The sequence below is a fragment of the Diabrotica virgifera genome, chromosome 9 (genome assembly GCF_917563875.1).
Source record: "Diabrotica virgifera virgifera chromosome 9, PGI_DIABVI_V3a".
Lineage (NCBI taxonomy): Eukaryota > Metazoa > Arthropoda > Insecta > Coleoptera > Chrysomelidae > Diabrotica > Diabrotica virgifera.
This window is the reverse complement of record NC_065451.1, coordinates 77,086,142-77,100,074: the sequence shown is the minus strand read 5'-3', so window position 1 is coordinate 77,100,074 and position 13,933 is coordinate 77,086,142. Positions and strand designations below refer to the sequence as shown.

Here is a 13,933-nt window from a genome sequence, read left to right as displayed (position 1 = left end):
TGATCAAATTATTTGATAGTGAAACCACGACTTTAAGAATTTAAGTAACATCAATTTAATTTGCAATAAAAAAGATCATGAAGATTTGACGATGCTTGTAAATACATACACCCGATTTAGATAATTTAAGTGAAGAAATTTTTAGATTGTCTTGTCAAATATACCTACATGCAACAAAAAATTTAATCAAAATTTGCATAAAAAAAATTGAAGTGTTTTAAAAGTTTCAATATGTAAAAACATTGAACCACAGAAACGGTTTTTCTCCACAAAGAAACAAAAATCGTAGCAACATATTAATAAGTGATACATACGTTTAAAAATCCAAATGTAAATGAAATATGAAATTTCAGACATTTTAAAAGGACACAAGACACAACATGCCCTATATTTCACAAAATGCCGAAGAAAATCATAATATATACTATAACATATAATTACTTTTCCCCATACCCAGTATATTTACTTTTATGTAAATTATCTGTTTTTAATTTTCATGAATTTATAATTTAATTTATAAGATCTATTCTAGTGCTGCTGTGTTTGTCTTGAACAACTGAAATAAATTAAAATAATATTATAGTGTAGGAAACAAAGGTTGAACCTTGCAAAATGAACACAAGTCCAGTTTTATTTTTTTTTATAGTATATCAAGGGGTGTTTATTATAAGACTAACTTTTTCTGAAAAAATTTCGCCCCGAAACCCCCATTTTCACCCCTTTAAAGGGGGTAATTTGTGGTTTTTGCGGAACTTAGCCCTTCCTGTACCTTTTACAAAAAAATTATTTTATAGAAATATGAAAAGAACTCTATTTTCTACGATTTATTTCCCGACAGCATGTCTATCATCCACCGTTTAGCAGAGGTGGCGCCCCAAAGTTGACAAGTTTTTAAAAAAGATGTTTTTAAAAAAATATATTTTTCCCTAACTCTAAAGGAAATTAAGAAGAAATCCTGCGGAAATTATTCACAAATAATTGATTGATTTTTTGGTATAGGTTTCACTTAAGGGTAATAGCCCGTTTATTAATTACAGGGTGTTACATTTTAAAAAAACCCTTTTTATACCATCTGAACCGTTTATGCTAGAGTAAAAAAACTTTCAGCGATTACCCATGTGCTGGTACTATTTACAAATTTCTATAATACACCCCCATTTTTTCCCCGGAACCACCCAAAAAAAAGAAGAATTAATAAATAAAGTGATTTTCTTGGAATCCTTCACACACAATGCCCTTTATTAATATGCTTCATATATCATTTTGTGCACGTTATTATTACCCATGCATGGACACCAAAAGCGATTTCCTAGTTCAACACCTGCAGCCAAAAAAAATAAATATAATGGGGGGTTGAAATATTTTTTTGTTTTTTGCTTTTTGATCCATATGTGCATATGCTTCATCAATAGTGCTTTTCAAAAATATATATGGTTATTGCAACATCCCTGCGGAAACCACCCCTATCCTTGAAAATCTACTGCAGGAACTACCCCTAGCCCTTGGCGAGCATGTTTTTACGATTTTCTCATTACCTATGCATTATTTTTAAACAAAACTTATACAAGGTTAAAGGTCACCATTTACTCTAAAAATTAGTTCCTATTCATTTTTTTCGTATAAGCAACCGTTACGGCACAGTGGCGCCGTAAACCTCATATATGCTTTGGCGGTCTCCAGTTTTTGTTTTTTATTTCGTCATCTGTTCGTTTTATTGATAAAGTACTTATGTAAAATAAAACAACACAGTGTAACCTACAAATTATGACCTATGCACATTTTACATTCTTTCCGCCCCAAAGCCACAGTGGTGGCCCAAAATCAATTTTTGCATATTTTCGCCACCTACACGCATTTTATTGCATTAATGCTACTTTAATAGCACAATATTTACCGATAAGTGGTCACCAAGCAGTGGCGGGTCCAGGGAGGGGTGATCGAGGCGATCCCCCTCTCAAACCAAGTGATATTCTATTTAAAGATTATAAAAATATTCATTTATTTTTATAGAAATACTTATATTATTATTTTTATAGGAATGGCGTACTTTTTATGCTTTAGCGACAGTGGGTGATCCAGCATCGTTAAGAGGGGGTGCCAATTGGCTAATTTTTATAAAAATAAATGAATATTTTTATAATCTTTAAATATAATATCACTTGGCTTAAGAGGGGGAGGAGTGATCGCCCCATCACCCCTCCCTGGATCCGCCACTGCTTAGTGACCACTTAAGGGTGAATATTGTGCTATTAAAGTAGCATTAATGCAATAAGATACGTGTAGGTGGCGAAAATATGCAAAAATTGAATTTGGGCCACCACTGTGGCTTTGGGGCGCAAAGAATGTAAAATGTGCATAGGTTATAATTTGTAGGTTACACTGTGTTGTTTTATTTTACATAAGTACTTTATCAATAAAACGAACAGATGACAAAATAAAAAACAAAAACTGGAGCCCGTCAAATCATATATGAGGTTTACGGCGCAACTGTGCCGTAACGGTTGCTTATACGAAAAAAATTAATAGGACCTAATTTTTAGAGTAAATAGTGGTATTTAACCTTGTATAAGTTTTGTTTAAAAATAATGCATAGGTAATGAGAAAATCGTAAAAACATGCTCGCCAAGGGCTAGGGGTAGTTTCTGTAGTATATTTTCAAGGACAGGGGTGGTTTCCGCAGGGATATTGCAATAACCATATATATTTTTGAAAAGCACTATTGATGAAGCATATGCACATATGGATCAAAAAACAAAAAACAAAAAAAATTTCAACCCCTCATTTTATTTATTTTTTTTTGGCTTCAGGGGTTGCACTAGGAAATCGCTTTTGGTGTCTATGCATGGGTAATAATAACGTGCACAAAATCATATATGAAGCATATTAATAAAGGGCATTGTGTGTGAAGGATTCCAAGAAAATCACTTTATTTATTAATTCTTCTTTTTTTTTGGGGTGGTTTCGAGGAAAAAATGGGGATGCATTATAAAAATTTGTAAACAGCACCAGTACATGGGTAATCGCTGAAAGTTTTTTTACTCTAGCATAAACGGTTCAGATGGTATAAAAAGGGGTTTTTTTAAATGTAACACCCTGTAATTAAAAATAGGGCAATTACCCTTAAGTCAAACCTATACCAAAAAATCAGTCACTTATTTGTGAATAATTGTCGTAGGATTTCTTCTTAATTTCCGTTACACTTAGGGGAAAATACATATTTTTTTAAAACATCTTTTTTAAAAACTTGTCAACTTTGGGGCACCACCCCCGCTAAACGGTGGATGATAGACATATGCTGTCGGGAAATAAATCGTAGAAAATATAGTCCTCTTCATATTTCTATGAAAAAAATTTTTTGTAAAAGGTACAGGAAGGGCTACGTTCCGCAAAAACCACAAATTACCCCCGTTAAAGGGGTGAAAAGGGGGTTCCAGGGCGAAATTTTTTCAGAAAAAGTTAGTCTTATAATAAGCACCCCTTGATATAACAGAAAAAAAAATAAAACCGGACTTATGTCCATTTTGCAAGGTTCAACCTCTGTTTCCTACACTATTATTACTATACAATAATTGTTTATATTTTTTATGAGATAAAAGAAATATTTTATGAGACTAGGTACAGTCTAGAAAGCAGACTAGTAGAAACGAATAAATAGTGTTTTTTAATCAATACTGTTTTTCAATATTGATTTTCTACCACACTTTTATTTCTATCACAAAAATTGTCAATTGTAAGATAAACAAGAAATATTTATCTGTTATCCTCGGTCAGCAGACTTGTTTTCTTGAAACGACAGTTTGCATACAATATTGGTATTTAAATATCCCGCTCTGTCATTCTTAATCATTTGACCAATACGAACACAGATATCACGTGGGTAGTTCTAACCAATAAAATCTTGGAATTCATAGCGGTTATTAACCAAGGTTAATAGATTAGGGCGTAGGTTGTCTCATAACTGTAGACCAATCAAAGGCTGGCTTTTTAAAGGCGGGAATACGTCATCCGTACGACAATTTTAAAATTGTCATAAGAGTCAATGCTAATAAAAGGTTCAAAAACTTAGGTTTTGCAATATATTTTGAGATTTTCTTGGGTATAGGTTTATTAAGTGGTTCTTATATTGGTAATTACATATATCAATTTTTCCCTTAAAAATCAATAGTCTGCTAACAAAAAACTAGAATTCATTTAACACTTATTATGTGTGTTTTAAATGGAGAAAACAATTTAATTAGCACAAAAATCCAAAAAAATAGAAGAAAAAGTTTAAAATCAAAAATACTAATATGTAGGTACTTACTTATTATGTTTTTCGTGGAATGTGCAGCACTTTTATCATTTTTGGTGGTATGCAACAACAAAAGAAGGAATAATATAAATAATTTATTATTAGGTTAAAATATAAAAAAGACGTAACATAATATTAACATATTCAGACACGAGGAAATGTTTGCTACCTATTTTCTTATGTTTAGAGGCCCATTTATCTTGTAACATTTTATTATCCATTATTGTTTGATAATGTTAAGGTATTTGGGAAATGTCCAAAAACACTATTTTGTTTCCATCTGGTTCAGGAATTTTGGAGTTGCTTTTACATATAGCTATGCTACAAATTTTACCACCACTCATCTAAAAAATGTTTTATTATTATAACATACAAAACTACATATTATTATGTGTAATATTATAATTTTTAAACTAACTTTACACGGTTACGAAAACACACTTCACAAGTCATTACTGCCTTTGTATAGGACCCAAATAAGTAATTATAGTAATATTGTCCTTATATGCTTAAAAACTCAACAAATATTAAACAAATAAACGATATTATAAGAAAATTCCACAAAAATATACGGAAATATAACCACCCAGCAAACAGGTTTGAGCCCAGTTACGTGATAATTACGTTAAATTTACGGCAAATTTCAACGAATACGTAACTCGGAGATTTATGACGGGAAAAAAACGTATTTCAGTGCCAAATCATTCACCAATATATTTTTGATTCCTTTATACATGTTTGACATTAGAATAATATAAAATCATAATGACGAATATTGTACATGTTTTTTATCATAGGTGTGAATGTCGGTTACATCGCAAAGGTACGTTTATTTCACGTAATAATCACGAAACAGAAATAACTTCCTTTGGTTAAATTTTGAGAAATATTTTTGAAAACAAAATTTTACAACGGTGTTGGTTAAATACGTATCGCTTGAATTTTACTCCCTGTATTTTATGGACGTCGAAAAATTAGATGTATTCCACGTAAAGTAATGTAAATAATACAATATTTAAACAAAAAGTTTATGATTTCGCTTTTAAAATCATTTAGCATAACTATTTCAATCCAACCTTGATTTGAAGCTATTTTTGCTATTTTTTTTTTTCTTTAAAAATATCACAGCTAAAATGATGTCGAGTCTAATTTTCAAATCGCGCGCGGTGATGACGTACTACCAAGCCTTTCTCCTCCTTTAAATACTATCACGTGACCACGATACGTGATTAACATAGTTGGTTCGAAAACTAAATTAATCGATTTATCGAATAATAGATACGTTTCGATAGGATTATTTTTTTATATTATTCTGGTATTGAAATAGATTTTTAGTAAGACCAATTAGGTAATAGCAGAAGAAATTTAAAAACAAAAAGAAAATATGTAATACTAATTTAAAGTAAGTAGAATAGTTTAACTGTAATTTAAAAATAATCGATTTTTATAATCGATGAGCATAACCTCTAATTCTCTAATATCAGCTTCTCACATTTCTCCTCACAACAAAAAGTGAAAGTGAAACGTGAAGAGCTTTATTTCCCTCGTTTTATTTTAGGCGGGTTTATTTATAATAATGCCTTTCGTATTAACGTTTACCTCACTGCTCGAGGGTTGAAGTGTCGTCAAAATAAAAAGTGACCTGTGTTGTGTTTTGTGTTGGCAAATTTTTTAATGCGTCTTTAGGTCGGTAGCATTTTTGGTTCATTATCTTGTATAATAATTATACAAGACAAATGTTTTAAAGTCTCTAAATTCTACTAAATAAATACATTGTTAATACTTTATAGGCTTGTTTTATTTATGTCATATGAGGATAATAATTACATGATTAGTAAGTTAATTAAGGTCGAATTATTTACGTGAACCGAAAGATATGTTGATCAACACGTATTTGCAACGTGAATTTCCCGAAACATTTTATTGGTATTTAAGGTGAATAACACGTCTATTGAAGACGAGTTATTCACGTAATTTAAAGACGTATTTTCAATGTGACATTCCAACCAAATTTTCACGTGAAATTCACGTAAGCAATTTACGTATATTGGTGACAAATGTACCAGAAATTCACGTAATTAACACGTCGGTCTGTTTGCTGGGCACAAACAACTGTCAAACTTGACTTTGTCGTATGAGTGACGTAGGCATTCCCCTCCCTCACGCTTCCGCCCACATAGTTATGAGATAACCTAACCCCTATCTATGAACCTTGGTTATTAACGCTTCGTAAGAGATACATGGTTCTTGACGTGGTTCTTGACCTAAAAACTAAGAAGTAAGCGCGCTTTTCTGCCTTTCATCCTCGACATCTGTCATCTGGCACGACTCGCAAGGTGGGTTCCGTTATACACAACACCATGGACTTATGAAATGGAGACCGTGACACTTACACAGTTGTCAGCCAATAGATTAAGAACAACACAGAGGGCCATCGATCGAGCTATGTTGGGAGTATCTCTGAGAGAACAGAGAACATATACTAAACGAGGACGTGCGGAGCAGGACAAAGGTGGAAGATGTAATTGGAAGAATTGCGAAAATGAAATGGAACTGGGTTGGACACGTGGCACGGAAAAACTACGACATGTGGACGAAAAACATTGTACATTGGAGACCACGCGAACACAGTCGTAGTAGAGGAAGACCACAAAAAAGTGGGGAGAAACTGGCACCAAATAGCACAAAACAGAGAAGGATGGAGAATTTATGGAGAGGCCTTTGTCCAGGAGTGGATTCAAACAGGCTGAAGAAGAAGATTTTCTATTCCCTGTTCTGCGCATAGTTTAGATCGGGTGGTGAATGATGCAGTAAAAGTAAGGTTTGATTCGGTGGAATTTTTTAATACTATAGATACAGGAACTATATGTATTTTTTCTTCTTCGAATATTAGATGGATTATTAAACCTATATTCAGCCCTGTGATGGATGACCGAAGTTATCGTTAACGTAAAGTTATCCTGTAGTTATGTTATAACCATCGAATTGGTGTGATGTATCATACTTAACTTAACTATTTGCGTTATTTCTTGACAGTTCTTGAGTTATCTGGTCACTTTATAACGCGACGTTAAACCTCAAGTTATGAGATATCTCTGCAGTTATGCAAGGTTAGGTTCATCTTTTGACTTGTTTTTAGACAGAAATCAAGTGAATTTAGAAGCTAGTAATTTAATAATTAAGAATAGAAGGGTAATACAATTTTAAAAATTATACAAAAATCAAATCGAGCGATATAAGTTGAAATTTTATTTTAAGTACCTACTGAGCTTTCTATCCAGAGTTGCCAGATGATATTTTATAAATCCCCCACTTAGAAACTGAAATTCCCTGAAATTGAAGATCAAATACCCCAAAGTCCCCAAATTTAAATTGTTGCCGCATTTTAATAAATTATTAGTCAAATGAAGAGAACAGTAAAGCAAAATTCATACTACAATATCAACGAGGGCCATGGAAATAATTCATAGTTCCTATCGTCTTCGATTATATGGGAGTATAATATACAGTTCTATGTACATTCGCAAATTTAATTTACCATGGCCCCTTAAAATCAGCCATAATTTTCCGCCCCCAAAAAATCCCACTACAATTTCTGCTTAGAAAAATTTCAATAGACGCTTTCAAATTAACTCAAAATTTTGGGAAAATACACCAATCTGGCAACCCTGTTTCTATCTACCGTTTGAAAGCAACTTAGAAACACCAAGGAACCCAAAAAGCTGTTTGCTGTTCGGTCATCGGCGGTAGCCGACGACGGGCATATTCGGAACAATCTCTCGCGCTCACTCCAACTTGTACTATTTGTACATAAGGTTCTCTTTGTTACTTCAAAATTTGTTCCTCAAAACTTCTTTCTAATATAACGTTGATGATATAACAACTATCTCATAACTGCGAGCGATACATCACACCAAATTTTACCTATATATAGTTATGGGCACGTTATTCCTGGGAGTTATCTTAACTTTAACTCAAACGTTAAACTTAACTTCGGTCATCCATCACACGACTGATTATCTCTGGAATTGTCATTTAAAATAAATTTTCATTTTAAGATTTTGGATGCTGCCATAACAGCAATTAAATAACGCTTCCAATTACTTCAACAGCACACATACATTTTTAGTGTAATATGGCATAACCAAATTTAAAAACGGTGATGAACTTAAAACCAATTGTGAGAAAGTGTATCAAACCCTTATCGCTTGTTCACAATGGACGTAACCATAAGATGAACGTAAACCGTTATCATTTCGTAAACCGTAATTTGTACATAATTTTATCCAACGTTCACAATAGACTAAATTTTACGTAACAAAACAGCATAGGGATTACGAACACTCGATACGAATCGTATCCGCCATGTTTTCCCATAGCGCCTTACGGGAAAACATGGCGGATACGATTCGTATCGAGTGTTCGTAATCCCACCCCTGGTATTTTGATTGTCAAATGACAAAATGTTATTTATGGGTTATGAGTTGATGTAAATAAATAAATAATACCTACATGTTTGTTTTTGAGTTTGTGTGCATTTAACAAAAATATGTTTGACTTGCTTACCATTCTATTGTTAAGGATAATTTAAAAAACAAATAAAGAAAAAAAGAGAGGTAAGGAGGCTTATGAATGAAATGAGGTTGTATGATGCAGAGTGGTTTTTTACTTAGCTGAATTAAAAGTACTCCATTTCATTTAATGTAACAATTTAATTTATTACCAAAACGCGAGATAAACGTAGATTTGAGTAATTAGGTAAACAAAAACATGCCATAAGTAAACTGACAGAATAAACCTGTCTGAATTGTCAAACTCAATTGAACACAAACATTAAAATACAAAAAATACAAAAAATACTACAGTTGTCCTTTCACGTAATTCTAACATAAAGTTGAAACAATCTCAACTTTATGTAATCCTTCTTCTTCTTCCTTTATTGGGTTATATCCCTCGGGATAATTCGCCCAGCTTACACCAGAGAAATACTCTTGTCTTGCTCTGGGCAATCGAATATTTCCAAATATATATGCTAAAGCCTCAATTTTTTTAAATATATATTAGTAGGAAAATCTTCTTATAGGGCCAGACAGTCCCTACAGGAAAGGCAATATTATAACATAAGGGTTAAAACTTTTATCGTTTGGAGGTCTAATATCTTTTTATATCTTTATCTTCTTAATTTTTTTAATTCAAAGTTGGGAATTGATTAATTTATAAGTTAAGTTTAGCTAAGTTAAGGAATTTAAGTTTTGTGTGCCAACCAAAGATCACGTGGTTTATCTTTGACAGGTCGATGGATTGCCTAATGGGTAAACGTAAAATTTATGGTTGTCTTTTACTGCTTGTTCACAATGGACGTAACCATAAGATGAACGTAAGCCGTTATAATTTCGTAAACCGTAATTTGTACATAATTTTATGCAGCGTTCACAATAGACTTAAATTTTACGTAAAGACAGGCTGCAATAGACAGGTTCTCTATTCAGTAATGTAAACATTTACATAATTATTTATACAGGGTGTCCTTCTACTTCTTTTTTTGTCAAATAATTTAATTTAATAAAAAATTTTTGGACACCCTGTATAAATAATTATGTAAATGTTTATATGACTGAATAGAGAATTGAAGAACCTTTCAAATGAGCTACCCCACGACCCCTATTCTCATTTTAAAAAATCATCGATTACGTCATCACGTCCAGATGGATGACGTCGCTAGTATACCATATATGCCACAATATCACAACTTAAAAATAAAAATCGACCTGTTTCGGGATTTTTCCTCTAAGTCGCCGGTTTACGAAATAACGAATTTATTCCTTTCATTTCCACCATACTGTCGGTGGAAAATAGTGTCGCGCACGCTTGATTAGCAATTAAAAAACAAAGGAGTTGTGAATATTGTATTGCAGAAAACTCTTCGGGATTTCATCAATCGATGTTTAAAGAATATCTACCTACCTTGGCAAAATTCAAATTTTCAGTTGTTCACATAGTTTTTGAGGTTTAAAAATGGCCGATTTCGCAATTTTTCAATTTTTAATCGCTTATATATCAAAAACTATCATTTTTAGAGAAAAGTCACTAAAGACCTTTTCTGTTTGGAATGATCCAAAAAAACCTAAAAAAACTTTTATCATGCAAAAAAAATAATTTTAGGAAAAAAACAAAAAAAAACGTTTAAAAAATTTTTGACCACCTTTTGGTCCTGGCAACATGCAAATTTGTTAAAAGGAGTCCTTTTTGAGTAAGATTGTGCAAAAAATCCGAATAAGAATATTTTTGCTAGCGGATGCGAAATGGCTTTCTGGACTAATATAAACAGCTCAGAGACTGACATTAGTGCAATCGATTTATATAATATGAAGAAATTAAAGCTATTCAACCATATTTTACCACAGCCTAGTGATATTCTTAAATACATTTACGAAAATAATCTGATATCAACATTTCCAAACTTAACTATAATCGTACGTATATTAGGAGGAAGTGTTAAGGCCGCGTCTCACCATCAAATAATTTGATCAAACAGTTTGAGCAAACTCCGGAAGTACGTCAAAGTGACCTCACAATTGCAGTTTTTTTGAAATTCTAAAAATCTGTGCTCTCACTATCAGTCTAGTTTGATCAAATTTTTTGTATTGAGTTGTCTAACTTGTTTGTACTTTATTTAAAATTAAAATTTTTCATTATTATCCACAATGAACACTCAGGATGTGACGTCACTAACTGTCACTTTCAGTTTGCTCAAACCAGTTTTATCAAATTATTCGATGGTGGGACGCGGCCTTAAAGGGGGCGGCAAATATTAAGTTGCACACGGGCGGCCAATACCTTAGCGGCGGCCCTGTAAGGGACTCTTGCGTTGAGAGAGAATTCGAGAATTGCTTTGTTTTCAATACACCATATATGTGCCATGTGTTTCCAATTTAGGAATACTGATACAATAGATTTAACCAAACCGGCAAACCATCGGGTATTGTGACGCCTCGGATAAAATTTATGAGTATCTGATGAATAGTTAGTTACCTACTTTATTTTTTGGTAAAAGAAATGGGTAATTTTTGTCTTTAGTACTACTGCATAATATCTTTTATTGTAGTTGTGTTCTGTACTAGTCTGTTCTTTTTCCAAGATTTGTACATTTCATTCAATTTGATCAAAATATCACTTTTGCAAATTACAAACTAGCAAAAAATGTAAACATAAAATTTATGTACAATATACAATTGTATATTAATATAAAGTGAAGTAGGGGAAGGTGGGGCAAAGCAAAATGATCCCCCTATGGAAAAAAATTATGTAAAAAAAATCTGCAAATATTGTAACATCCGCCTTTTACTCAGGATGAAGTACACAATTTATCTACCTAAAACTCTATATGATTTGGAGGAAGTTTTATTAATACAACAAAAATCATCATGTTTTCAAAAAAGTGCGAAAGGATCGTTTTACCCCTAACGTGCGGGTAAAATGATCCCTATGAAAAAGAATCGTACAAAAAGGAACATTAAGCTTTTTACGTAACAGGACATGCTAAACACTAAAGTAATATAAGTAGAAAAAGTTATAGACTAAGTTTCCGTCGAACCTTACCTAAAGGTGAGTCAGAACATATGTCACACACAAAAGTTGAATCTTCTTCGTCGACTCCAGCGCACTTATCTAGGGCCCACTTTGAACAGGTGGAACACTGGATCCATCCTTCTCCTGCAAATCTAGAATACTCCTCGGAGCAATATAGACATATTGTATTTTGATCATCATCCTCTGTATCTGAAGAACTAGAAATACTTTGTTTCCTCGCCTTCACTGTTGTCTTAGCTACCTGAATGGCCCGTTTCTTTTTTCCTTTTGTTTCTTTCATCTTAATGTTATCTTCAAGTGCATCTTTATACGGCGTGATGGTTAAAACTGAACTTCCATAAGACTTTCTTTGGGTGGTGTTGCATTTGCCTCTAATTTTTGGAAGCGGATGGCAATCTTGAGGTGTTACAGAAAAGGACAAATTTGCTTTATCTCGAATCAACTCGTCCGCGTGATGCGAACTAGGTCCTGGTATTGGATTTCTGAATGGATCATCAGGTTGAGGTAGTTCTTCAAGTGTCTCATCGGTTACTTGTGCAGCTAAAAAATCACTTTCCTGGAAAACTTCAGGTTCATATGGAAAACTTCCTGTTTTACGGAATCCGTTAATTCCGTTGACTGGTATACAGGCTTTTAGATAACCTTCGCAGAATATTTGACTAATTTGAAACACGGTAACCGTTCTTCCAGGGTGATTATTTAACCACTTTTCCAGTGCCTGGTCTAAAGAAGCACTAATAGGACCCATAACTGCAACATCCAGAGGCTGGAGCTTGTGTGTGCAGTGAGGGGAAAGACATAATATAGTCACAAAATTTGCTCTAGCTTTCAAAATAACATCAAGATTTCCTGTATGCGACAAATGCCCATCTATTATGAGCAGAACTGGATCAATCTCACTGGGTTTTACAAAGGACAGAAAGTGATCAAACCACTGTGTAAAACTTCTATTCGCATCCATCCACTATCATTGCACGTAAAAACAGTACCTGGAGGTGCACCATCTGTTAGCTCTGCCTTCATTCGTGTTCTGTTAAAAATCAGCATCGGTGGCACAAGAAATCATAACGACTGTGATTTGATTAAAAATAAAAAATGTACATTTTATGAGATACGGGGTAAAATGATCCCACTGGCGAGCAGGATCATTTTACCCCGCAGTAGAGGGATCATTTTAACCCATCATACACCAAATATACTAACCTTGAATATAGCCTAAGTTATAACATTAATAAAATAAATGAACTTACACTTCAATACAGCTATTTAACCTCAACGAGTAATGCCCAACACAATCAGTTTTCAATTATTAAATCACTAGATATTAATCGTAAATTTAACAGCTTTTTTTAGATCGGGGTGGAAAAATTTTAACTTTCGGTTGTTGCTTGTCTGGTCGGAACTAAATCCCGGTTGATCCCGGTCGGCTGTACCGCATATTGAAAGGTGGTGCAAGCTGCATAGTTGTCATATCTCAGTACTTCGGTAGATTTGCGAATACGGCCAGAAAACGAGGGATCATTTAGACCCGAAGGGATCATTTTACCCCACTCTCCCCTACTAGGGCGGTCCGATAAGTACTTAGGCTTCAAAAGAAAAACGAAAATTTTGGAAAAGTGGCGATTTATTTCTGAACGTAGTCTCCTTTTAGCTCGATACACTTGACCCAGCGATGCTCCACATTATTTAACCCTTCTGCAGAATACATTTTCTCGAGGTTTGCAAAGTAGTCTGCCGTGGAAGTGAAGAACTCATTATTCGACTTAAATTTCTGCCCAGCGAGTGACTTTTTTAAGTTTGGAAATAAAAAGGAGCCGTACAAGCCCAAATCTGGAGAATACGTTGGTTGGAACACCAGTTTGTAGCTGGTGTTCCTGGTGTAGCTAGCAACACCCAATTCGACCAATTTGGCCATGGCGATAGCGAAGGTGTGAGCCGGAGCGTTGTCTTGGTGAAAAAGTATTTTTTTCTTCCACAATTGGGGCTGTTTTTTCTGAAATCGAGCCGATAATGCGGCAAAGTAAAGCCCTGTGATCGTTTTGCCCTTTTCCT

The 13,933-nt window shown here is 33.7% G+C and overlaps 1 long non-coding RNA gene across 1 annotated transcript; it reads right to left on the bottom strand.

The window, feature by feature from the left end:
* Positions 1 to 4,373: 4,373 nt before the first annotated feature.
* LOC126892950 (uncharacterized) lies at positions 4,374 to 6,395 on the bottom strand. The gene is made up of 2 exons (XR_007701061.1): positions 4,710 to 6,395; positions 4,374 to 4,635 (listed from the first exon to the last, which is right to left on the bottom strand). It is a non-coding gene; the product is annotated as an uncharacterized LOC126892950 (long non-coding RNA).
* Positions 6,396 to 13,933: the final 7,538 nt, after the last annotated feature.